General features: G+C 44.2%; 1 protein-coding gene across 2 annotated transcripts in view; it reads right to left on the bottom strand.

Moving 5' to 3' along the window:
- The window catches only part of SIL1 (SIL1 nucleotide exchange factor), a 232,413-nt gene extending 205,345 nt beyond the window's left edge, over positions 1-27,068 (bottom strand). For both annotated transcript variants that reach the window (XM_036311827.1, XM_036311828.1), the window contains exon 1: positions 26,875-27,068. The gene's annotated coding sequence lies outside the window, so the exon portion shown is untranslated. The remainder of the gene's footprint in view (positions 1-26,874) is intronic.
- Between the last annotated feature and the right edge of the window lie 582 nt (positions 27,069-27,650).

Below are 27,650 nucleotides of genomic sequence, written 5' to 3'. Positions count from 1 at the left end.
ATCAAATGGTTCTGCTTAGAGAAGCTGTTCTCCCCTTGTGGAACCTCAGGCAAAATTATTCTTTCCCCTCCCCTCTTTTTCTTCCCCAAATTTCTGACAGAAGTTACGTTCTATGTCCAGCCATTCTTCAGGCTGATGGTAGCCATAGTGATAAGCTGGCCTAGGCAGACACAGCTGACTCTCATAGCCAGTTGTCCTGGAGGTCAAATCCCCCCAGTATTAACTACAACAATCAAGGCTTAACTACAACAAGACTGCGCACAAAGACCACTAGGGGGTGCACCAAGAAAAGATAAAAAAATGCGGAGACAAAGAAACAGGATGCAAATGTCAGAAATGGAAGATATAGACCTCAAAACCACACTTTTAAGGTCTCTCAGGAACTGTCTAGAAGCTGCCGATAAACTTAGTAAGGCCCTCGAAAAGACTGGTGAGACCGCCGATAAATGTAGTGAGATCCTCAAGAAATCTAATAAGACCCTCGATGTTGTGATAAAGAACCAACTAGAAATTAAGCATACACTGACTGAAATAAAGAATATTATACAGACACCCAACAGCAGACCAGAGGACCGCAAGAATCAAGTCAAAGATTCGAAATGTGAAGAAGCAAAATACACCCAACTGGAAAAGCAAAATGAAAAAAGAATCCAAAAATACGAAGATAGTGTAAGGAGCCTCTGGGACAGCTTCAAGCGTACCAACATCAGAATCATAGGGGTGCCAGAAGATGAGAGAGAACAAGATATTGAAAACATATTTGAAGAAATAATGACAAAAAACTTCCCCCACCTAGTGAAAGAAATAGACTTACAGGTCCAGGAAGCGCAGAGAACCCCAAACAAAAGGAATCCAAAGAGGACCACACCAAGACACATCATAATTAAAATGCCAAGAGCAAAAGACAAAGAGAGAATCTTAAAAGCAGCAAGAGAAAGAAATTCAGTTACCTACAAGGGAATACCCATACGACTGTCAGCTGATTTCTCAACAGAAACTTTGCAGGCCAGAAGGGAATGGCAAGAAATATTCAAAGTGATGAATACCAAGAACCTACAACCAAGATTACTTTATCCAGCAAAGCTATCATTCAGAAATGAAGGTCAGATAAAGAGCTTCACAGATAAAGAAAAGCTAAAGGAGTTCATCACCACCAAACCAGTATTATATGAAATGCTGAAAGGTATCCTTTAAGAAGAGGAAGAAGAAGAAAAAGGTAAAGATACAAATTATAAACAACAAACATGCATCTATCAATAAGTGAATCTAAGAATCAAGTGAATAAATAATCTGGTGATCATAATAGAATCAGGGACATAGAAAGGGAATGGACAGACTATTCTTGGGGGGGAAAGGGGTGTGGGAGATGTGGGAAGAGACTGGACAAAAATCGTGCACCTATGGATGAGGACAGTGGGTGGGGAGTGAGGGCGGAGGGTGGGGCGGGAACTGGGAGAAGGGGAGTTATGGGGGGGAAAAAGAGGAACAAATGTAATAATCTGAACAATAAAGATTTAATTTAAAAAAAAAAAAAGAAGATAAGCTGGCCTATAGCCAAAAAAAAAAAAAAAAAAAAGATATCACCTTGTCTGAGTACTCCAGGCTTCCAAAATAAAAGTCCACAGCAAAGGCCAGCCAGATAGAAACACTTAAACCTTTATCCAGTAAAACTTAAAACGTTATCCAGTAAAGAGACTGAGCCAAACAACTAGCAATCTCTGAAAAAAAGAAGTACTTCCCAAGGGTAAGCAATGCCCCCAAATGAACCACCCAAAGGCTACAGGGGCCTGAGGCATAAACAGGTAAACCCTTTCTTGAGGGATTTTAAATCCTTTTTTATTCCTTGGATAAAGCAGAAATGTGCCCAAACATTAAATATCTAAGTCTCCCCGATGAGGCAGCTTTTAGGATCATGGCTCAGAGAAGCAACACCAGGGCCTAAATAAGCTCACATAAAGCTCTAATTGAAGTCTTGTCCTTTCCCTTTTACTACTCAGAGTAGGCAGCAGGGAGTAGGTAGGGGATCAGAAGCATTTACTGAGCACTGTTTAGTGGCAGGTATGGTGACAGATACGTCAGAGACAGGACTGTTAGTGAAAAACAAATGAGACATAGATGAGCACAAAACATAGATGGGCAGCTGAGGCTCAACAAGCTTAAACAATCTGTTCAACTGCTAATGAATGGCAAGGTCAGGAGTACACCCAGGCGTGCCTGAATCCAAAGACTCTTTCTCCTACTCCAGTGCTGCCTTTGTGAGTCATTTAAGAGCCCAGCTCTGCTCCTTCCCCTTCAATACCACCTTCCTACTCAGAAGGGGAATGCAGCTCTGGCAAGCTCTTGGGTAAGGAGAGGCTCTCTTCCATGAGCACAACCAGTATGTACAACTGACTTATGTCAGGTATGGGGCACAGCTCACTGATGGGAGTACAGTTCAATATCTGTAGCTATGGGGATAAGGCTGGCTATTCTGAAAAATCCCAAATGGACTGGGAAACGAAATCCACCTTTCCCAGAACCCAGTGCTGCTGGGTGCTAGGGTGATAATCCAGCAACCTAGAGCACCTTAAACCAAGGAATGGTGTGTGCTTATCACACCATGAGAGAGGCAGTACCTGCAGGGCAAACAACCCCAGCTGAAGTCTCCATAGCTCCTCTGGCTATGCAGAGAGGGTACCAACTCCATACTTTAATCATACACATCCACACAGCATCTCCTGCAAGGTTAACCCTTCCCCTGCACTCATTTCAGGATCTGCCTCTTATCAAAAACTATGCCAGCTGATTATTATAATGATAAATAATTATTATGCCATTATAATAGCACTAGAGGCCAGGTGCATGAACTTCATGCACTCGGGGAGGGGGCATCCCTCAGCTCAGCCTGCACCCTCTTGCTGTCCGGGAGCCCATCAACTGATCGCCCCACAGAGGGAGGGCCCCGCACACCTGCCACAGTTCCACCTACCAGGTAGCCTGGGCCTCCCTCTTTGGAGTGATCCATCGTGGAGCTCCCCTCCCCCCCCCCCCCCCCCCCGCCAGATCAATACCTCTGCAGAGGGTGGCCTGGGCCTCCCTCTGCGGGGCAATCACGGGGCAATGGTGGGCCCCACCAACCAATCGCATCGCACCCGCCTTGGCTGGCCTGGCGCCAGTGCGTGTCATAGCGTGGTCGTCTGAACGATTTGCATATTACGCTCTTATTATAGATTATTGCACTTTTTTCCTGAACCTGACATCTGTTGGCTGATAGGTTTAACTAGTACATAAGCAATAATCACATAGTGCTCTCTCCTTTCCAGCCAAACCTCAAGTATGACTCTTTTATAAAAATATAATTTTTTATTGATTTTAGAGAGGAAGGGAGAGGAAGAGAGAAATAGAAACATCAATGATGAGAGAGAATCAAGTCTGCAAACTGGGCATGTGCCCTGACCAGGAATCGAACCGTGACTTCCTGGATCACAGGTCAATGTTCAACCACTGAGCCACAATGGCTGGGTCTAGTATGACTCTTAAAGCTAAATCCATTGAAGCAAATGCCCAGTCCCAGCAAGAGTGGGAAACATAGCTTATTTGGGCTCAGACACCATGCTTGCAGTAGTCACAGAGCCAGAAACAGAGGGTCAGCTAGGTCCCTAATTGTTGACACACTCCCCCACTCCTGGGAAGGTAATGGAATTTGGGGAAAAAACCAAAAGCAAGCAATTTATTGTTGAAAACTCCAACAGAGCTGAAGGAATCATATACAAGCCTCACTACTGCAGAGGGACAAGCAATACCAAATCACAATGCTACGCACCACAGCAAGAGGAGAGGAAAATGCATTTATCCACTGGGAGTTCTCAAATAAATGGTTCCCAGAGAGCCATTCTACCTGCTTCCCCCACACACTTCTTGGCAACTGCTGGTAAAATTGGCAAGAGGGAGAGGAGGAGGAGGAGGGAGGGTAGGGCAGTCTTCAGGCCTGTATTTTGAAACTGAGAAATCTATCAACCTGGCAGCTGGGCCTTCTTTATCCAGGGCCCACTAGGGGCCATGATACAGTTCAGAGTCCAAAGTGGAGAAACAAGTTCCACTTCCTGTCAGCCAAAGCCCAGAATCTACCTGTCATAATAATTATGACAACAAGGTAGAGGACGACTTGAGATTCTATTACTGCACAATATCAATATGCCAGAATCACATATTAGCCTTATTAAAGTAAAGGCAACCCTTAGCAAGGCCATATAAAAAAGACATGAGCCTTGGTCGACTGCTCAGTGGTTAGAGCATCAGCATCGACACTGCCCCCCACCCCCCCCCCCCACACACACACACACCAAAAGGTCAAGGGTTTGATTCCCAATCAAGGGTACATACCTGGGTTGCAGGTTCAATCCCAGACCTGGTTGGGGCACATGCAGGAGGCAACCAATCAATGTATTTCCCTCACATCTTTGTTTATCTCTATATATCTCTCTCTCTTCCCTTCCCTTTCCCTCTCTCTAAAAGTCAATGGGAAAACTATCCTCAGGTAAAGATTAACAAAAAACAACCAACACACACACACACACACACACACACACACACACACACACACACTCTCTCTCTCTCTCTCTCTCTCTCTCTCTCTCTCTCTCTCTCTCTCGATAAAACAAAGCCCACCAGGAGACCGGGCCTGGCCTGCTTTGTTCTCTACCCTATAATACACAAGGCTTTCTTTTTTTTTTTTTAAGGCAGAGAGAGGGTGGAAGGTTATTTGAATTTAAATTACCAGTGAACACTATAATCTGTGTGTAAGGAGAAAAGAAACATTCAAGAGTGCCAAGTGCAGGCTCTTGGGACATGTGTGTCCGAGGCAATAGGAGCCCATGGGGCTTTCTCCTTCAACCTCAGCACATCGCTTGGTAGCAGACAAGCCACCAGGCAAGGCCCAGGCAGCACAAAGGGTCACTGTCCCCTAGGTCTAGGGAAAAGATTACCCTCTCAGAAGGAAATTAGTATAAGCAACAAAGAATGAACAAGACCAGTTATCCACAGAAGTAACCCATCTAAGGAGGTGATTTGGAGTAGTGTCACTGAGGGCAGGGACCATATCTGTCTCACTCAGCATTATATTCCCATGGCCGAGCAGTACCTGACACATAATGGGTGCTCAACAAAGCATTATAGACTGAATGGTAACCAGAAAGGCTCCTTAGGTTGGAAAGGTTTGATGAGAGCTAGAAACTACTTTTTCCTATTGTAACCTAAGATAAAAGAAGGGCTATGGTCTTCAAAGAATACATAAAAGGGAAACTACACAATAAAATTACTCTCTCTCATCCTGGCCAGCAAGGATCAGTGGTTAGACCATCGACCTGCAAACTGAAGGGCTGTGGGTTCGACTCTGGTCAAGGATAAGTACTGGGTTGCAGGTTCCCTACCCCAGTTGGGGGAGCACTGGGGAGGCAACCAATTGTTATGGCTCTCTAACACTGATGTTACTCACTCTCTCTCTTCTATCCCCTTTCCCCCTCCTTTCCACTCTCTCTAAAATCATGGAAAAAATATCCCCCAGTGAGGATTTAAAAATTATTCTCTCTCAAATATAGGGTGTCCCCAAAAAATGAATACACACTTTAACAGCTGACAGCTCAAATTTGAAAATGAAATGTATTTTAATAACACTGCCTTTATAATTATTGAAAGTGTGTGTATACATTTAGGGGACATCCTATACATTCCTGGTGCCCTAACAGACTGAGAAGCATATTTTTGCAGGGTTGGTTTTGGAGGTTTTTTGGTGTTTTTTTTTCTTTTTTATTATTGAATTTATTGGGGTGACTGGTTCACAAAACCATACAGGTTTCAAGTGTACAATTCAACAAAGCATCATTTGCACACTTAATCATCTGTCTCACTCACCCATCGCCCCAAGCAAAGTCTCTTTCTGTGCCCATTCCCACCACCCTTTTGCCCATCTCCACCTATTTCCCACCCCCCTTTATCTTTGGCTAACATCAGTGTTGCTTTTGTCTATGTGTTGTTGTGGTTTGTTCCTATTGAGATATATATGTATGTATGTATGTGTGTGTATATATATATATATATATATATATATATATATATATATATTTCATTGATTTCAGAGAGAAAGGGAGAAGGAGAGATAGAAACATCAACGATGAGAGAATCATTGATCGGCTGCCTCCTGCACACCCTCACTGGGGATCGAGCCCGCAACCCAGGCATGTGCCCTTGGCCGGAATCGAACCTGGGACCCTTCAGTTCGCAGACTGATGCTCTATCCACTGAGCCAAGTCAGCTAGGGCTGTTTTTTTGTTTGTTTGTTTTTGTTTAATCCCTTCACCTTCTTTTATCCAGCTCCCCAACCTTTCCTGACAGCTGTCAATCTGTTCCATGTATCCATGCCTCTGTTTGTATTTTGTCAGTTTATTTTGTTCATTAGATTCCACATATAAGTGAAACCATATGGTATTTGTCTTTCTCTGACTGGTTTATTTCACTTAGCATAATAATCTCCAGGTCCTTTCCATGTTGTCACAAAAGGTAAGAAAATTTCTTTTTTTTTTTAGACGGCTGAGTAGTTACATTGTGTAAATGTACCACAGTTTTATCTACTGATGGGCACTTGGGCTGTTTCCAGATCTTAGCTATTGTAAATAGTCCTGCTATGAACATAGGGTTGTTACAGATGAAGAAATAGGAACAGAGAGGTTAAGTAATTCATCTGAAGTCTTATAGCTAGTACATGGTTTAAATCTGGGTATATCTGATGCTACAGCCAAGAGCTTTCCACTATACTTCACCTTGTTTTCCTCCGGGGTGAACTGACTTCCCAGTTAAATTTTTCTATAGAGGAGATAATGGTCCTACCTATCCACACAAACCAACTAGGCAGTTTCTTAGAGTTATAGTTAACTGGAACTATGTCTTGATGGTCTCATGAACCTGTGCTTGAGACAGCCCACTAGAACTTAACCCTGGGTAAATTAGTTGGGTTTCCAGACCTACAAAGCTGTCACCAGTGAGAGCCTAACTAAGCCATCAGCTGGTACCTATCTCTGGGACAACTCTCTTTGGAACAGCCAACCTGAGCATGATCTGTACGTGTCCCCAACAAGTCCTCTTCAGAGATGTCAAAGGAGGTACCGGGAGCCTCTCCTACTCTTGAGTTGTGACCATAATGCACAGAATTATCTTTGAAGGTAATCTAATTCTGCGTTAAGTAAGAATAGAAAAGATAAAAAGGATTTCTGTTTGGTCTTCAGTAGCAAACAGAGACTTCTTCCATGTTGCTCGCTGCCTCTCTAGAACTTCCAGAGATCTTCCATCCCCAGGATGTCAGGGGCACCAGAGTAAAAAAGGCAAGATGATATTCAATGTTGTATTTTTAAGAGACCAGTGGTGAGAATCAGCCCGTGTTTCTAAAGGGAGTAAATACCCTCAACAAACTCAGGGGAAGCAAAGTAGTACTAAAACATACTGTCTTTCTCTCTCAGTAAGTCTCTCAGGGTTGTCTGTTTATTTTTGCTGTATATATGAGAACTTTCATCAGTTAACATTTTTTTTGAAGCTTAGGAAAGCTGATGATTCACCCAGGTGCACAACAGCTGCTAGAAAGACCTGTGGGAAGGGGCCATTGGCAAAGGCAGGCTATGTGTGGTAAGGAGGGTCTCCCAGGAGTGTCCTACATGCCAAGCCATATGTTGTCAGGATATTAATCCAATGTTTACTCTCTCAGGAGCATTAAATTATATCCAAGGACTACATGAGTCCTTCCAATTCTATTCCTTACTTCTTTGCCAGAAAGATTTGTAACCTGGAAACAAAGCCCTCTGCCTAATAGCAGCACTAATACTCAGCAAGAAATAGGAAACCAGGCTATCAATTCAAGCTTCCCTGAAAGGTGCTGCCCCAAAGAAGCCCCATCTAGAAAATGTAGAAACCTCCTACTGACACTGCTTTCCAAAACAGAGGCCTACATAACTTGAGTGTCCTAATATGATAAAGGCTTGAACCAAAAGAGGAAAGAGGGAACACCACATCTCCACTTCTACCCCAAATGAAACAGCTCTGGAAGTCCATAAGAGAATTCCAAAAAAAGAGCACTACCTCACTGCCACAAGAACTAAGAGCTAGGGGCATGAATATGAAATAAGGCTACCTGGCCCCAGCTGGTGGCTTGGCTGGTTAGAACATCATCCTGTTTCTCAAAAATGTTGCAGTTTTGATTCCCAGTCAAAGCACATACCTAGATTGCAGGTTCAATCCCTCGTCAGGGTGTGTACTGGAGGCAACTCATCGATGTTTCTTTCTTTCTCTTCCTCTCTCTCTCTCCCTCCCTCTCTCTCTCTCAAATCAATAAACATATCCTCAGGAGAGGATTGGAAAAAAAATGAGACTACTTGGATTAGTCACTGCTCTACCATGACTAGTATCGTATGACCCTAAGTCATTTAGACTCTTCAAACCTCAATTTTTTACCTCCATGAAATATACTAGTAGATGCTGTAAGGACCAGACTAAATAATGCATCTGAAAGCCTTTGAAAACAGTAAATTATTGAACATACTTTAGAACTGATTATTATTCAAAAGACTGCCAGGTGAAAAACCCTAAGACACTTCTGGAGAGCACAGAAGCAAACTGTCACCTTGAAAACATAATCTATAGTGACTGGATGTAGGTGTTTGCAGAGAAACCCATACTCAGGAATAAAGTGAGAACAGTGTGAATTTTGAAGAAGAGACTACACTTGGGTCTGCTCAGGTACATTAAAAAAAATAAGAACAATACATGCACATGGTTCCAATTTGAAAAAGCACACAAAGGTATACAGTGAAAAGTCAGCCTCCCTCCTCCCCCATTCTCCAGCCACCCAGAATCCCTCACCAAAGATACCCTCTCTTTTCAGTTTCTCATGTTCTTCCAGAGATATTTCCAATCAGCTAGTTTCTGCCTCAGATGGGGAAAGCACTGGTGGCGACACTTTGAAACCTAGAACCAAACAAGCAAGCACTGCCAGGGCCTATGAAAAGAGCAGGCCAGCCAGAGGATAAGATATTGCCCTGCAAAAGGTTCCATGAAGGTGCAGATTTCCTCATGGCTAGTGTACTGCTTTGCCCTGTGGCTGACCACAATTAGGCAATGATTTTGTATAATGTAGTTCCATTTTGATTTTTTTCATTTACCCAGAGTGCCTTCTCAGAGAAGCGATTAACAGGAATGATCTCTGGGACTTCACGCTGTATCAGCCTGAGCACCAGGGCCTTAGAAATAGAAGCAGGAACAATAGTCAAACCTCCCTCATTGGAGGCTGGGCAAAAAAAAAAAAAAAAAAAAAATCACCATATTTTTAGGGACAGAATACAATGGAAAATAAAACCAGACCATAGATGGGGCTCTGCAAGGCTCAGCTGAAGAGACTAGTTAACTACCCACAGAAAATTACAGGACACTCTCAACCAAAGCTAGGTTTTCACCACAACTCCCCCGAAAGTGTTCCGGTTATGCCCTCCCCTCCCTTGCTTCTTATACAAGAAATTTAAATGTGTAAAATCCAAGCCTCTGGCCCGAACCAATATGCTCAGTTAATATTTGACAAAGGAGGCAAGAACATACAATGGAGCCAGGATAGTCTCTTCAATAAATGGTGTTGGGAAAATTGGACAGATACATGCAAGAAAATGAAACTAGACCACCAACTTACACCATACACAAAAATAAACTCAAAATGGATAAAGGACTTAAATGTACGACAGGAAACCATAAAAATTCTAGAAGAATCCAAAGGCAACAAAATCTCAGACATATGCCGAAGCAATTTCTTCACTGATACAGCTCCTAGGGCACTTGAAACTAAAGAGAAAATGAACAAATGGGACTACTTCAAAATAAAAAGCTTCTGCACAGCAAAAGAAACCATCAACAAAACAACAAGAAAACCCACTGTGTGGGAAAACATATTTGCCAATGTCATATCTGATAAGGGCCTAATCTCCAAAATTTATAGGGAACTCATACAACTTAACAAAAGGAAGATAAACAATCCAATCAAAAAATGGGCAAAGGACCTAAATAGACACCTTTCAAAAGAGGACATTCAGAAAGCCAAGAGACATATGAAAACATGCTCAAAGTCACTAATCATCCGAGAGATGCAAATCAAAACAACAATGAGGTACCATCTCATACCTGTCAGACTGGCTATCATCAACAAATCAACAAACAACAAGTGCTGGAGAGGATGTGGAGAAAAAGGAACACTTGTGCACTGCTGGTGGGAATGCAGACTGGTGCAGCCACTATGGAAGACAGTATGGAGTTTCCTCAAAAAACTACAAATGGAACTACCATTTGACCCTGTGATCCCACTTCTAGGAATATATCCCAGGAAACCAGAAATACCAATCAGAAAGGATATATGCACCCATATGTTCATAGCAGCACAATTCACCATAGCTATGATCTGGAAACAGCCTAAGTGCCCATCGGTAGATGAATGGATTAGAAAACTGTGGTACATCTACACGATGGAATACTATGCTGCTGTAAAAAAGAAGGAACTCCTACCATTTGCAACGGCATGGATGGAACTGGAGAGCATTATGCTAAGTGAAATAAGCCAGTCAATGAAGGAAAAATACCACATGATCTCACTCATTCATGGATAATAGAGACCATTATAAACTTTTGAACAGTAATAGATACAGAGGCAGAGCTGCCTCAAACAGATTGTCAAACTGCAGCGGGAAGGCCGGGGAAAGTTGGGGGGCAGGAGGGAGGGGTATAAGAGATCAACCGAAGGACTTGTATGCATGCATATATGCATAACCAATGGACATGGGACGCTGGGGGGTGGGGGAGGCCAGGGGATAGTCAAGGGCGGGGAAAAAAAAAGACACATATGTAATACCCTTTGTAATACTTTAAGCAATTAAAAAAAATAATAATAATAATAATAAAAAAAAAATCCAAGCCTCTATCCATAGGTCACAAATAGGTAGCCTATAGTTCAAATCTCAACCACAGACATGCTTTGGTAGCCCCTAGGGCAGGGGTCCTCAAACTACAGCCCGTGGGCCACATGCAAATACAAATATTGTATTTGTTCACGTTTTGTTTTTTTACTTCAAAATAAGGTATGTGCAGTGTGCATAGGAATTTGTTCATAGTTTTTTTTAAAACTATAGTCCGGCCCTCCAACGGTCCGAGGGACAGTGAACTGGCCCTCTGTTTAAAAAGTTTGAGGACCCCTGCCCTAGGGGTTTCACAAAAATCTGGATTTCTGACTTTTCTTATAACATGAGATGATGAGGCTATAGAGCCACATTTACCTATAATGATGGGCTGAGTAGCAGCTGCCCCCACAGAGCACATGAGCACTCCAGTTTGACACCGGCCCACCATTCCCTAATGCCTCACACTGACTGTTCTCTACCTGGCCCTGAAACATCTGAGCTGGAGACCCCTCACCAATGATGACAAAGGAGGCTGATCAACTGGTAGGAACAATAGCTGATCAAGTAGCAGGACTCCTGCATTCACAAGCATTTATTAAACACCCTCTATAAGCTAGGAACTGTGCTGAGGGCTGGGTACACAGAGAGGAATGAGGGACAGTGTCTGCCCTCCAGGAATTCCTAATCCAGTTGGAAAAATAAGATTTACTCTTAAGAACTGAACTGCTTGCCCAGCTTGCATGGCTCCATGGTTGAGCCTCAACCTATGAACCAGTTGGTCACAGTTTGATTCCCGATAAGGACATATACCCAGGTTGCAGGCTTGATCCCCAATGTGGGGAGTGCAGGAGGCAGCCGATCAATTATTCTCTCATTATTGATGTTCCTATCTCTCTCTCCCTCTCCTTTCTTCTCTGAAATCAGGAGATTTTTATCTTTCTCTCCCTCTTCCTTCCCTCTCTGGCTGGGAATCAAAGAATGTTTCAAGGAAGAACTGGGATTTGAACAGGACTATTATATCTCAAGCTTTCACATATTCATTCAACAAGCATTTATTATGTCCATGTTATACTCAGCATTATGCTCCACACACACAAAATAAAGCATAGCCCATGTCCTTGAGAAGCTCATATAATAAGAGACAAAATAACTAACCAGGATAAAGTACGCTGAATTCTATAATCAAAGAGTTTCTATGTGGATACAAATAAGAAGGTCCCTGTCAAGGCTTGCTGAAGAAGGCAACTGTGCAGCTTAAAGTAGGAAACTAAGGAGAGGTTACTCTGGGCACAAGAACTGGCAGAGGCATGCTTAGAGGACCACATGGACCAGTTTATCAGGAGCAAAGTGTACATGTGGGTAATGGTAGAGGATATAATTAAAGTAGTAGGACAGGGATACATCATGATAGGCGTGGAACCCCAGGACTACTAAACACTGGAATTTATTCAGCAGCCAGTAGGTGCCACTGAGGCTTCTAAGCATGAGTGTTCTCTTTCAGCACAGTATTTAGGAAGACCCCAAGTGGCAACGGCACACAATGTCCTGGAGGAAGCTGAAGCAGGAGATAGGAGGGGGCTCTGGTAATAACTCTGGAGCAGTTACAGAAAAGAGGAGAAAGACTAAGTAAGCTAAATACTGCATATGGTTACAAAAATTTAAGACAATGGCATTTCTTTGAAAATATTTTAATTCCTTTTTTTTAAACCGATTCAGACTAGTCTTCCCCCCAAATAGTGAGGTTTTCCTTTGTTTCATTCAGGCTATCTTTATGGTGCTTGTAGGGTGTTGTTGTTTTTTTTAACTCAGCTTGAGATCAATATAATGTGGGGGTAGTAGATTTAGGGGCTTCTTCCCACTCCTACCCCCAATTCTACACTGAACCAGTTGTAAATCTCAAAGGAAAAGAGAGTCAACTTGATAAAGTCCAGGTTAGGGTATTTAACTGTGCCTCCCAGACCTTGCGCAAGGACCACAAATGGGCATACAAATCAGAAGAAAGCCATGACAGATGTCAAAGTTCCCTTAATGAAGTAATTGCTTCATGTCTGCTGAAGAGCAGAGGCAAGAGACAAGAACACATTGTCAGAGGGCCCCAGGCAGGCTATGGACCAGCCACCCATGCTCCATTAAAATCCTTTGTCAGACACTGCCCAGGAAACAGGACCTGCTGGCTAAATCAGCGGTTAAAGAGACCCTCAGAAAGGTAAGAAATGAGTGGAATAAGGAAAATGACAGCAGAGAAGCTGCAAAGTTCCTAACTATTCACAACTTGTAGTTATTCAGTATGAGCTACCTGTGACTATTGATATGAATAATAAACCAACCAACAAAGAAGACAGACAATGATGTGATGATTAAAATAAAACTTACTTGTCAGCATAACTTGTCCTCTAACCAAGTCTTGGATCAGGAACTGGCAACTGCTGCTGTTGTCATTACTGATGATAATACAGAGCAGTTACATTATGCCAGAGGAAGCACTTTTCATATGTATTCTCTCAACTAATTGGCTACAAAAGCAAGTATTACTCTTCCCATTCTACAGATCATGAAATTAAGGCTTAGAGAAAAGTAAGTAACTTCTCTATCTGATAGCTATTAAGTAGATAGCAGAATATGAAACCAAGTGAGCTGACTCCAAAGTGTTTTTAAACCACTCTGACCTATCATTCATTCCTTCAGTTTCTTTTTCTTTGAGATACATTAAAGGTTTGCTTGGGTCACCAGAAAAGGTCCACTGATGCATTGGCCCTGTTCTTTACAGAACACACAGCAGTCTGGCCTGAGAGCTATTTCTTTGTTTCTAAAATGGGGAAACTTCAAATCTATTTCATCAGGGATGAGAGCAAGAAGAAAACTTCAACACGAATAGGAGAAAAATCGGCATGAAAGCTAAAACCCTCAACAGTGAGGATTGTAAGTATAATGGACAAGAGAGTCAGTGGAGGGGCCTTCTCTCTCTCTGGAGATTTTTAACTGCAATTGTCTCTTGCATCTTTACAAGGCTTTAAATAATCCTAACAAATTCTATGGCCACCCTCTGTGAGCCCTTTGGCTTGAGTCTCAGCTCTGCCATTAATACACTGATGGCCCTAAAAAAGGTATACCACCCATTTCATTTCTCTGAGGCTCAGTTTTGTCATCTATATATATAAAAGGCTAATATGCAAAGTGTCCCCTCAGGAGTTCAACTGGGAGACCGGGAGTTCAATCGATCGCCCACTATGACATGCACTGACCACCAGGGGGCGGCACAAAACAAAGGAAGGCCCCGGCCAGCAGCTGGAAGGCCCCAGTAGGACCTGATCACCAGCCAGGCCTAGGGACTCTACCCATGCATGAATTTTGTGCACTGGGCCTCTAGTAGTCAAATAAGAATCCACCAAATGCAAAACTACAACATTAAGCAATGATAGACCTGAAAGACTATCTATTGACTTTTCATTCACCCAAGGAACTACAAATGAACCAGACACAGCCTGATTTCTTCAATGAAACTAATATGAAGACCCCAAGGACGATTTCTTCCAGTCCAGATATACTATTTTAGACTTTAGGAGCTGAACCCACACATGGAGACTTTGCTTCATGAATACAATCAAACCCAACTCCCCATAACTATCAGATGGGTAGGGTCACAAAATTCAACCTTAAATACCTTGCTTATAAGCTGGCCCCTTAAACCTTCAATGTCTACTATCCACTGGATTCAAAGCATGACAATCAATCTTATAGATATTGACTGCCCTACCTTATGTAACTTCCAGTGAACTGTAGCCTGCTAATATAGAGTTTGGTCAGGTGGCTGCTGCCCACCTTGGGAGCCTCACAGAAATGTAAGGTATATGCATGAAACTATTGCCAAAAGTAAAGAAATGTCCATTTAAAATGGCATTAGTCTTCCTCACCAGACCTTTGCAATGCATCTCAGATTACTCCAGTTTCTAGAACTCCTCCCCTCACAAGACAGAAGAGGCAGAATACATGCAGAGAGAAGTGACTAGACATGGATCGTCCAGTGACTGCTGTGATATCCCTCTACCTGTGATGACAAGTGGTCATTAAAAGGCATAATCAAGAACTCTCTCTGTGAAAGCACAGCCAACAAGCAGACCCCAAAAACATACTCCTTCCAGTTTCTCTGTGGATATGACATGTGACATGAGCTAAACATCAGACATTCCCCAAAGGCTCCAACCTCCAGTCCAGGAGGTTCAGCTGTGAAAAAATAAGGCTTAGGAGGCAACAGAAAAGCAGATGGTAAATGGACCACCTCGAAAGTCCAAGATTGGAAAGAAAATAAAACCAATCTATATATATAAAAGCCTAATATGCAAATTGTCCCGTCAGACAGGCACTCCAACCAGCAGTTTGACTGCTCGCTATGACATGTGCTGACCACCAGATGGCGAGTGCAGAACATGGCAGGTGTCAGCCCCACACGCCACGGTCCCACCCAGTGCTTGCACCCGCTGCCGGCGCCAGCCCAGCCCTGATCGCACCAAAAATAGCGACTGGCAGTGGCGGCAGTAGGGGCCACTGGGAGTAGCACCACTCCCAGGTGCTAAAGGAGCAGGGTAGGGGCTACCAGCGGGCCTCAATCACCCCTCAGGGCTTCTCCACCTCCCCCTGCTCACACCTGCTGCTGGCAGACAGGGGACCAGGGGCTGTGGCGGGAGGGGCCGGGCAGGGGCGCAGAGGATGGGCCAAGACCCACCCCTGTGCCCACTGCAGCCTTGCAGCCCATGGTTCCTTTCAAGGTGCACGAATTCGTGCACTGGGCCCCTAGTAAAGGATAAACTTAATTCCAGCCTCTCTGGAGAAGTCCAGGTAAAACTCATTCCTCCCATCTTCACCTCCACCCACATCCCATTTCTTCTCCAAATCTCTCAATAGATAACATGAATAACTTCACAAAAGGGCAAACAACTGCTCCAAATTATTAAGAATATCAATAAGCTCAGCCAGTGTGGCTCAACAGTTGATGGTCACCTATGAACCAGATGGTTACAGTTCCATTTTCCCAGTCAGGGCATATGCCCAACTTGCAGGCTCGATCCCCAGAGGGGGGTGCATAAGAGGCAGCTGATCTATGATTCGCTCTCATCACTGATGTTTCTATCTCTATCTCCCTCTCCCTTCTTCTCTTAAATCAATAAAAACTTAAAACACTTTTTAAAAAATGCCCTGGCCAGTGTTGTTCAGTACAGTTAGAGCATCATCCTGGGAACTGAGGAGTCGCTGGTTCGATTTCTGCGTTGCAGGTTGATCCCCAGCCCCAGTTGGGGCACATGCCAGAGGCAACTAATCAATGTATCTCTCTCACACTGATGATATTCTTTCCCTCTTCCCCCACCCTCAGTCTTTGCCTTCCACTCTCTCTAAAAAAATCAATGGAAAAAAATATCCTCAGGTGAGGATTAGCCATAAAAAAGAACATCAATAAGCAAAACAGAAATCCTTATGCTCACAAATATGTAGTGGCTAAGGAGTTTATTCTTTTGGTTATATCTTAAACGCACTATGCTCAGAAATAAAAAAAAAACAGCTCAGCTGGTTGGAAAATAGATATACAGAGTGGGGCAAAAGTAAGTTTACAGTTGTGAGTATGCAAAATACAGAATTTATTATTAATTATTGCATTATTTTACATAAACCTACTTTTGCCTCACCCTGTAGTAAGGTAGAATTCACAGTTTTGACCCTCCTAAAGGCCAACTAGTTCAAATCTTTCCATGACAACCAGCCATGGCTTAGCTACAACCCAAGCAGGAAAGAATAATAAGGGCTCTTGGCCCTAAGGCATTCCCACCCTGGAAAAACAGTGAGCTCTTCAGCAGCAAGAACTGTTTCACATTAGTGTCCCCAACATCTTCCACTGGGCGTGGTACTTAGTAGTGCCTTGAGAAAATAAGCTGATTGGTCAAATGCCCTGTTAACTGCAAGACTCCTGGTGAGGGGGTTGAGGGGAGACAGTAGCACGGTGCAATAGAGCTTTGGAGTCAGAACTGAGTTTAAAGCCTCGCTGCAGAACTTAACCTCACTAAGCCTGTTTCTTCATCTATAAAATAGGGATAGTACCAACTATCTTACAAGACTACTGTGGGAATTAGATGAGATAATGCTTTCCTGGCTTTACTAGTTTGGTGTTTGAGGCATTGAAAAAGCTTGTAGTAACAGCTGGATCTACTATATAGAAAACAAGCCTTAATGACTATATTAGAGGCCCGGTACACGAAATTCCTGCACTGGTGGAGGGGGGGAGAGGGGGCTCAGCCCTCTCACAGTCTGGGAGACCCATGATCCATCGCCCCCACAGAGGGAGGCACCGCCCACTCGTTGCAGCCCACTGGTCAGTGGCCTGGGCCTCCCTCTTTGGGGCAATCGTGGAGCCCTCCAATGATCACCCCACTGGCCGGTGGCCAGGCCTCCTTCTGCAGGGCGATCATGGGGCAATGGCCAGGCCCCTGACCAACTGCATTGCACCTGCCTTGGCTGGCCTGGCGCCAGTGGGTGTCATAACGTGGTCGTCCAGATGCTATGGTCATTCTGCTGTTCGGTCGTTCACTCAATTTGCATATTACACTTTTATTATTATAGATTAGAGAGAGGATATAAGACATGCATTCTCAATGAGGGCAATATCACCCCCAAGGGGGTGAAAACTGATTGCTGGGGAAGAAAAATCATAGATATTACACAGTTCATAAACAAATATATAGTATATCTGTGGTATTACAATTCAGATGGCATGGGGGGGATTAGAAAAAGTCTCAAAAAGTGATAATAAGCAAAAGGTTAAGAAACATTTGATGTTCAAAGGGTTGACCCAGTTTCCATAAAGATTGTCATTAATTTGCAAAACAGTCATGGGTAGGATGACTAACTTGTACTGGTTTGCCCCAGACTTTCCTGGTTTAGACACTAAAGTCCCACATGTGGGAAATCCCTCAGTCCTGGGAAAACTAGGATGGTTGTTCACCCTCCTCATAGAGAGATCAATACAAGCATTTTAATTTCACTAATGAGGCGACCCGAAGAAACATGGTTGTCATGAAGGATTTACTGTACTTCAGCAGCATTCCTGAGCCAAGATTGAAATATGCCATTTGCCCAGCCCTAGACTCAGAGCTCTCTGCCCCTAACCTCCACCAAGGCATTGGCATGGAATGGTTCTCAAGCATTGACTATGCCACTTCCTTCTTGTTATGGACTGAATGTGTCTATACCCCTCCAAATACATATGTTGAAGCCCTAATTCCCAATGTGATCTGTTTTTGGAGATGAGCCTTTGGAGGTAGTTAAGGTTAGAGTAGATCGTGTGGGTGGAGGCCCCATGAGGGGATTAGTGCCCTTATAGAGAGCTGACCAAACCAGGGCTCAATCTACTCTCTGAGCCACATGAGGATACAGCAAGAAGGCAGCTACTGTGAACCAAAAGAAGGGCTCTCATCAAGAAGCTGACCATGCCAGACTCTAGAATTGTGTGAGAAATACATGTTTGTTATTTAAGCTACCCAGTCTATGGCATTCTGTTATAGCAGCCTATAACTTACTAAGACACTTCTCAAAGCCTCAAACACCAAAGCCAAGGGCACTATTAAGAGATTGAGGGCGATGAGAAACCAAGATGGCGACATAGGTTAACACCGGAGATTGCTGCCTCGAAAAACCACTTCAGAGATATAACTAAAGGACAGAACGGACATCATCCAGAACCACAGGAAGGCTGGCTGAGTGGAAATGCTACAACTAGGAGGAAAGAGAATATCACACCCAGACTCAGAGGAGGCGCAGTGCTGAAGTGAAATACTCAGGTGCGGAGTGCACGCGTGGAGTGGGCTGGCGGCAAGGGCGCGGTTGTTGTTTTCAATCGGGAGGGAGTTTCAGACTCTGAGCTCCAGATCCGGGCGAGTCGCTGGGGACCCAGACTCAAACGGAGAAGCAGGACTGTCTGGCTTCGGTCGGAACTCGAAGGCAGCATTCTCTCCGAGGTTTGCAGCGGTTGCTGGGACTCAGAGGCAGAGCACCTAGGGACGGAACTGAGAGAAGCCATAACTGCTTGCTCTGCCCGCCCTGTAGATCCCCAGGGACCCGCCCCGCCCAAGCCCTGCGCAGAGCCATTTGCCAGATAGCCTCAGGCAAAGGCTAGATTAGCACCGCCCTAGAGATCCAGCACAGAAGCTCTCCCACTGCAGACACAGCTGACTCTCATAGCCAGTTGGCCTGGAGGTCAAATCACCCCTGGTATTGCCGACAATAATCAAGGCTTAATTACAACAAGACTGCGCACAAAGGCCACTAGGGGGTGCACCAAGAAAAGACAAAAAAATGCAGAGACAAAGAAACAGGACGCAAATGTCAGAAATGGAAGATATAGACCTCAAAATCACACTTTTAAGGTCTCTCAAGAACTGTCTAGAAGCTGCCGATAAACTTAGTAAGGCCCTCGAAAAGACTGGTGAGACCGCCGATAAATGTAGTGAGATCCTCAAGAAATCTAATGAGACCCTCGATGTTGTGATAAAGAACCAACTAGAAATTAAGCATACACTGACTGAAATAAAGAATATTATACAGACACCCAACAGCAGACCAGAGGAGCGCAAGAATCAAGTCAAAGATTCGAAACATGAAGAAGCAAAAAACACCCAACTGGAAAAGCAAAATGAAAAAAGAATCCGAAAATACGAAGATAGTGTAAGGAGCCTCTGGGACAGCTTCAAGCGTACCAACATCAGAATCATAGGGGTGGAGAAGCAACTAAGATGGCGGCATAGGTAAACACCGGGAAATTGTCGCCTCACACAACAATCGAAAATTACCGCAAAGGACTGAGCAAACATCATCCAGAACAACAGGAAGGCTGGCTGAGTGTAAATTCTACAACTAGAAGGAAAGAAAAGCACGCTGAGAGCCAGAGGCGCTGCGGAGGTGAAGTGCAGAGGTATGGCGGCTCGCGCGCGCGCGAGGAAAGGGGGTAGCACCTGAGGACGCGGCTGTCTTTTTGAATCACAGGCTCCTGACTGCTCTGAACTCCGGTTCCGGGAAGTCTCTGGGGACCCAGGTCTCATACGGGGAGAGGCTGGTCTGTCCGGCAGCTGGCGAACTTGAGGGCGGCTTTCCCTCAGAGGTGCTTGCAGCCGTTACCGGGACACTGAGACGCGCGACTCCGGGCGGAGAATCGGCCATAGCTGCTTCTCCGCCCTTTGACTCCCTGAGACCCCGCCCCACCCAGGCTGCGGCAGAGGCTTTTGCATGTGAATGTACCTAACTGCAGCCGAACCAGGCAGACCCTGAACTTCCAAGAGAAGGCCCAAGGCCCCGCAGCGGCTTGCATTGATTCACAGCTGAGCCTCTTCGTGGCTCCTGCTGTGTGGCCTCAGGCAGAGGCTGAATTAGCACCTCCTTAGATCCAGGAGCCACTGTACCCAGTGGTCAGAGGGGGTCCATCCAGACTGCAACTCCTCAGATCCATAAGGGACACACTCAGGGAGCAGACTCAGTGAGCACCAAAGCCCCACTGAAGCAAGTCTTGCCCCAGAAGGGTGTCTTCAGCACAGAAGTTCTCCCACTTTAGACACAGCTGATTCTCACAGCCAATTGGCCTGGAGGTCAATTCCTCCCAGTGATTCTACAACAACCAAGGCACCAAGAGTGCACCAAGAGTGTCCACCCCAGGTAACTGGGGAGGCTGAGCTACTAGGCCCTACAGGACACCTGGCGCACAGGGCCACTCTATCAACACAGGGAAGCTGCCAAAATGCGGAGACAAAGAAACAGGTCACAAATGGCAGAAATGGAGGAAAGCAAACGATTGGATATAGAGTTCAAGGCCACGTTTATAAGGTTTTTCAAGAATTTTATGGAAACCGCCGATAAATTTAATGAATCCCTCAATAAGTATAGTGAGACCATGGAGGACATGAAAAAGGACCAACTAGAAATTAAGCATACACTGACTGAAATAAAGAATAATTTACAGAGATCCAGCAGCAGACAAGAGGATCTCAAGAATCAAGTCAAAGATTTGAAATACAAAGAAACAAAAAATACCCAACCGAAAAAGAAAAAAGAAAAGAGATTCCAAAAATATGAAGATAGTGTAAGGAACCTCTGGGACAACTTCAAGCGTACCAACATCAGAATTATAGAGGTACCAGAAGGAGAGAGAGGGCAAGATATTGAAAACCTTTTTGAAGAAATAATGACAGAAAACTTCCCCTACCTGGTGAAAGAAATGGACTTACAAGTCCAGGAAGCGCAGAGAACCCCAAACAAAAGGAATCCAAGGAGGACCACACCAAGACACATCATAATTAAAATGCCAAGAGCAAAAGATAAAGAGAGAATCTTAAAAGCAGCAAGAGAAAGACAGTCAGTTACCTACAAGGGAGTACCCATACGACTGTCAGCTGATTTCTCAACAGAAACCATGCAGGCCAGAAGAGACTGGCAAGAAATATTCAAAGTGATGAATAGCAAGAACCTGCAACCAAGATTACTTTATCCAGCAAAGCTATCATTCAGAATAGAAGGTCAGATAAAGAGCTTCACGGATAAGAAAAAGCTAAAGGAGTTCATCACCACCAAACCAGCATTATCTGAAATGCTGAAAGGTATTCTTTAAGAAGAGGAAGAAGAAAAAGGAACTCTTACCATTTGCCACAGCAGGGATGGAACTGGAGAGCGGATAAATACCACATGATCTCACTCATTTGTGGAATATAATGAACAACATAAGCTGATGAACAAGGACTGATCCAGAGACGGAGAGGCATTGATTGGACTGTCGGGACTTGGAGGGAAGGTAGGGGAGGGTGGGGGTAAGGGGGAAAGATCAACCAAAGGACTTATATGCAAGCATATAGGCCTAATCAATGGACATGGACAACGGGGGGGTGAGGGCATGAGCGGGGGTGGGGGGGTGGGGGGTAGAGGGTAACGTGGGGACAAGGACACATATGTAATATCTTAATCAATAAAAAATATATTTAAAAAAAAAAAGAGTTAACATTTCAAAAGAACAACATTTATGATCAAAACAAGAAAGAAAAAAAAAAGAATCATAGGGGTGCCAGAAGATGAGAGAGACCAAGATATTGAAAACCTATTTGAAGAAATAATGACAGAAAACTTCCCCTACCTGGTGAAAGAAATAGACTTACAGGTCCAGGAAGCGCAGAGAACCCCAAACAAAAGGAATCCAAAGAGGACCACACCAAGACACATCATAATTAAAATGCCAAGAGCAAAAGACAAAGAGAAAATCTTAAAAGCAGCAAGAGAAAGAAACCCAGTTACCTACAAGGGAATACCCATACGACTGTCAGCTGATTTCTCAACAGAAACTTTGCAGGCCAGGAGGGAGTGGCAAGAAATATTCAAAGTGATGAATACCAAGAACCTACAACCAAGATTACTTTATCCAGCAAAGCTATCATTCAGAACTGAAGGTCAGATAAAGAGCTTCACAGATAAGGAAAAGCTAAAGGAGTTCATCACCACCAAACCAGTATTATATGAAATGCTGAAAGGTATCCTTTAAGAAGAGGAAGAAGAAGAAAAAGGTAAAGATACAAATTATGAACAACAAATATGCATCTATCAACAAGTGAATCTAAGAATCAAGTGAATAAATAATCTGGTGATCATAATAGAATCAGGGACATAGAAAGGGAATGGACTGACTATTCTTGGGGGGGAAAGGGGTGCGGGAGATGCGGGAAGAGACTGGACAAAAATCGTGCACCTATGGATGAGGACAGTGGGTGGGGAGTGAGGGCGGAGGGTGGGGCGGGAACTGGGAGGAGGGGAGTTATGGGGGGGAAAAAAGAGGAACAAATGTAATAATCTGAACAATAAAGATTTAATTAAAAAAAAAAAAGAGATTGAGGGCAAGGCCATCAAGGATATGCATGAGAAGCCACCAAGAAGGATATGCATGAGAAGCCTACCTGAGAAGCCACCAAGTATCTGAAAGATGTCACTTTGCAGAAGCAAAGTGTGCCATTCTGCCATTACACTGGTGGAATTGGTAGGTATGCCCAGGTCAAATGGTAAGACAGGACACAGAGGCAATAGTCCAAAAAGAGTGCTAAATTTTTGCTGCACATGCTTAAAAATGCAGAGAGTAATACTGAACTTAACGTTTAGGTGCTTAATGACCACATCTAAGTGAACAAAAGCACCCAAGATGGGGTGCAGAAGTTACAGAGATCATGAACAGATAAACCCCTATATGAGCTTTCCCTGCCACAATGAAATTACTGAAAAAGAGCATATTGTTCCTAATCCAGAAGAGGGATTTGCACAGAAGAAAAAGATACCCCAGGTGAAACTGAAGAAACAAAAAACTTATGGGCCAGGGGTAAATCCAGATATAATAGATGCTAATAAAAGCAAAAAGCAGAGAGAGAGAGAGAGAATGAATAGAAATGAATATGAATGAGGGCAGACATAACCAGCCATCACAGCCATTATCCTTATCAATGAACTGCCTCAGGGAACCTGAAAGAACTACCAGTCTGGGCTGAACATAGTTCTACTGCTATTGAATTCTCACTGTCTCCAAGGCAGAAAATTGCATAAGTGAGGACACCAGGTGTAAATCCTTAACAAGCCAGAAAAATTCTGGGAGATTCTTCACATGTGTCCTGAGTACCTTGACTCGTTCTGTTTGTTACTAATGCTGTGGCCCCACCCCAAAACAAAGAAACAGAATTTCTGGAGGATGAGGCCCAGAAATCAGGATTTTAAAAAGATTCCCAGGTGATTCTAATGTGCAGCCAGGGTTGAGAACCACTGGTTTAGAGGTTTTTGTCCCAAAGACAAACTCAATTATTGTTGATATTAGGAATCAGAGGTTACCCCAAGCCCAGCCTGAATAGCAACAGGCTACTAGTATTCTCCTCCCCTATTCAGCAGTGAAACCCTTTGTGAAAGTACCAGTAAATGAAGAAAAGGGCGGGATATTCCTTTAGGCCACATATAATTAAAATAAGAAGCTCTATGCTGTGGAAGACTAACTCTTGAAGCTTAAAACCAACTCAGAGAGGGATAAAGTATTCATCCTCGCTTAGAAAGAAAAAGATTAGCTCCACAAGGACAGGTCTCCAAATTAACACTAAATCCAGGAGACAGAGAACCCTTTGCTACAGAGTATGACCTAAGCACCATCTGAGGCCCCAGAGAAAAATCCACCAGGAACACACGACCAAGGGGATGACATTGTAAAAATGTTCAGATTAGCGCTCCTGAAAGCGGCTTACTCCAAGACACTGGCAGACAGCCTCCAAAGCAAAGCTTCAGTTAGAAAAAGATAGAAAATAATGAAGAAAAAACACACACAAGAAGCTAGATGAGAAGAGCATGAATCCACAAACATAATAAAAAGAGAACTGGAAGGCATCATCTATTTGGAAAAAGATAAAACTTGCCTTTACAGCCAAAACCGGTTTGGCTCAGTGGATGAAGCATCAGCCTGCAGACTGAAAGGTTCCAGGTTCGATTCCAGTCAAGGGCATGTACCTTGGTTGCGGGCATATCCCCAGTAGGAGATGTGCAGGAGGCAGCTGATCAATGTTTCTCTCTCATCGATGTTTCTAACTCTCTATCTCTCTCCCTTCCTCTCTGTAAAAAATCAATAAAATATAAAAAAAAAAAAAAAAAAAGAGTTTAGGAGAGCCCGGCCAGTGGGGCTCAGTGGTTGAGCGTTGGCCTATGAAACAGGAGGTCACAGTTCCATTCCTGGTTTGCAGGAGGCAGCCAATCAATTATTCTCTTTCATCACTGATGTTTCTATCCCTCTCTACCTCTCCCCCTCTCCATTCCTCTCTCTGAAATCAATAAAAACAATTTTTTAAAAAAGTTTAGGAGAAAGAAAATTCACTCAAAAAGGCGATTCAAGTGGGTGTGCCCCTAGGAGAGCACACCACTCTTCAAAGTATTATTCCCATTTTTATGCAAGAGGTGAAATAACTTGTCTAAGGTCGTATAGGTAATAAATGATAGACTAGACTCAGAATCAAAACTCAGGTTTACCACACTCCAAAAAAGCGTTATGTCCACTTCAAAAGAACTATTAAATCATCTGTAAACAAATCAGGTGACAAGGTTTTTAACCATGCCTATTTGAGGTAACAACAAATTTTTTTTAAATACAGTATGGTGCTATGTATTAATGTCTCTGGAAACAATTTCAGAAGTGAATTTTCAAAACTGCTTTGGATAATGGCCATATCACATTAAATGATGCCACCCTCAACCCCCACCACCTACACCTACACATACCACTCTACAGGAGAACACTTACCAAAGCATTAAATACTGGCCTGTTTATTTTTTAATACCGATTTTGTTACTTTTCAGTTTCACTTAATTTCTTGGAGCCAATGAAATATACCAGAGTTCAAAGTTGGCCTCTATAGAGAATAGCTGGCCTTCAAAGACAGCAGAAAGAGGGTGGGGAGTGGGGAGTGGGGAGTGGGGGGGGGGGGGCATGACTCACAGTACAAGGCAACTTTTCATTCCTGGGTTACCTCATCATCCCTATTCCCACCATCTGTAAAATGGGGCCAATCTTTTCTGTAGCCAATTCCATCAGAACAACAAATGTTAGCAGATTAAATTCACTATACACCCAGAGGAAAGGTTAAACTAAATCTGATGTGGCAACACCTTCTTAAAAAACATAAGGGCCATGTTCTCAACTGAAATCACAGACCAAGTCCTGATCCATGTACACAAACATCAATCGTGATATCCTCATTCCCTAGATCCCAGCAAAATCCTCTTCAATCCCCAAATCTGACTACGTTTTTACCAAAAAAGAAAAAAACTTGGGTGGGGTGAGAGCTAAAAAGACACACAGATATGAAACATCTTTTGCACTGTCAAAACAAACACTATTAGTTTATAAACACATCAGTTTCTTCTGTTAGCAGACATGGAAGTTCAGTCTCCTCCTGCCCACCTCGTCTGGGTTAATAGAATACCCCAAAGCCCAAAGCAGTTTGTAGTTTTAATTGAGATCAGAAAGCCAGCTGGGCTTGGTTGAAGCCAGGCACTGAAAAATATTTATTAGAAAACTGTATGCGTCCTCAATATATATGTTTAAAGGCATCAAGCCGCCCTCCAGCTCTACAGTGCAAAGGAAGCCCCTACGGGCCTCTCAGGTGCAGGGCATTTCCTGACACCTGGTCCTTCCCACCTGAAGCCACATTATAGGGGCTCACCTAGCCTAGCTTCCGAAACAAAGAATCTGAAAGCCAGGATTTCGGGACCACCCGAAAAAGAACCATCTGGGGAGGACTGCGGGCGCTCGAGCTCCACGTTATCCAAAATGCCTAAGTTGAGACAAGGGATAGGCACAATTTCCAAGGTATTTGGGACACACCAAAGTCTGTGACCCCTTACTTTAAAGGCATGACTTCCTCCACCAGGAAGAAGAAAAACACAAGACAGGAGTAGAAATACCACGGGGGTAGCGCGTAATTCCATATGGTGAAGAGATGACAGCGGTCTCGACCAAGAACCAGTGTCAACACTGGAGCGGTTAGAGACAGATGCACAAACTGAGGCCGGGAGACGAGAGCAGGGAGGGAGACTAAAACAGATGCGGGGCCAGAGAGCCAGTCTCGGACCCCCACGGCCTCATCTCCTGCCATTTAAGAAGGATTTCTAGAGACGTTCTGCGTGGGAAAGGCGGGGAAGGCGGCCGTTGGGCTGGGAGAACAGGTCTGCGGACACTAAAGAGGAGCGCAGGTCCCACTGGGACGTCCCGCTTCGGAGACACTAGGGAAGACGTGTGGGGGCCCCAGACAGCGCTGGGAAGGCGCCGGGGCCATTGGCGGGAGGAGGCCGGGCAGTGCCCTGAGCCCCCCGCCCAGCGCCAGGGCTGGACGGCCCTCACCGCCCCTACCTTCGGCTTCCTGCCGGGCAGCCGAGGGGTAGACACAACCCCCACAATTCCAGGCGGCCGCAGCAGCAACCAGCTTCAGATGCGCAGACGCCACGGCGACAGGCTGAACCCGTGAGCGCCCGGCTACTACGTCGTTCGTCGCCTCACCCAATGGCCGACTTCCAGAGCGGCGGGCGCCTCGCGGAAGCTGGCGGCACTAGAATGATTAGCCCCGCCTGTTTCCGGTTTTCTGTTAAGTTCCGGCCCCTTTCCCCCGCCCAGCGTCTCCCTACGCAAATTTGCTGTAACTGTCTTTTTTCCTGTATCCCTCCGCCGAAAGAGGGAGGACTAGAAAAGAAGCCCGCGGGCTTGGTTTTGCTTCTAAGCTAAATCAAAATAGAACTTCGAAGTTTCTTCTGTGATTGCCTAACAGCCTAATTTCTTTCTAGGGGAAGGATCCTCGAAAAGGAGGGTGTGGGGAGTAAAAATAAATCAAGCTGGTGTGTCTTCGTTTGGGATAAAGCCAAGAGACTCAATAAATAGTCCTTTGAAAATTCATGCAGAATAGGCCACCTGCAAGTCACCTACTTTATATATCTGTGTACTGTGTGAATTTTTGACAACGACCAAATATTTTGAAAATAAAAGTCACCTGCACCTGTAATCTGCTCTGCACTCACTGTTATTTTACAGGTGCCAACTGCTTGCATCTACATTGTACTTACTTCTGTGCGTTTCTAAAACCAGAATTGCCATCCCCTTTTCATAGATAGGGAAGCAGAGGTGTAAAGAAGTTA

The sequence above is a fragment of the Myotis myotis genome, unplaced genomic scaffold (assembly GCF_014108235.1).
Source record: "Myotis myotis isolate mMyoMyo1 unplaced genomic scaffold, mMyoMyo1.p scaffold_m19_p_6, whole genome shotgun sequence".
Taxonomy (NCBI): domain Eukaryota; kingdom Metazoa; phylum Chordata; class Mammalia; order Chiroptera; family Vespertilionidae; genus Myotis; species Myotis myotis.
Note: the sequence above shows the minus strand (reverse complement) of the source record. Positions and strands in the feature narration are given on the sequence as shown.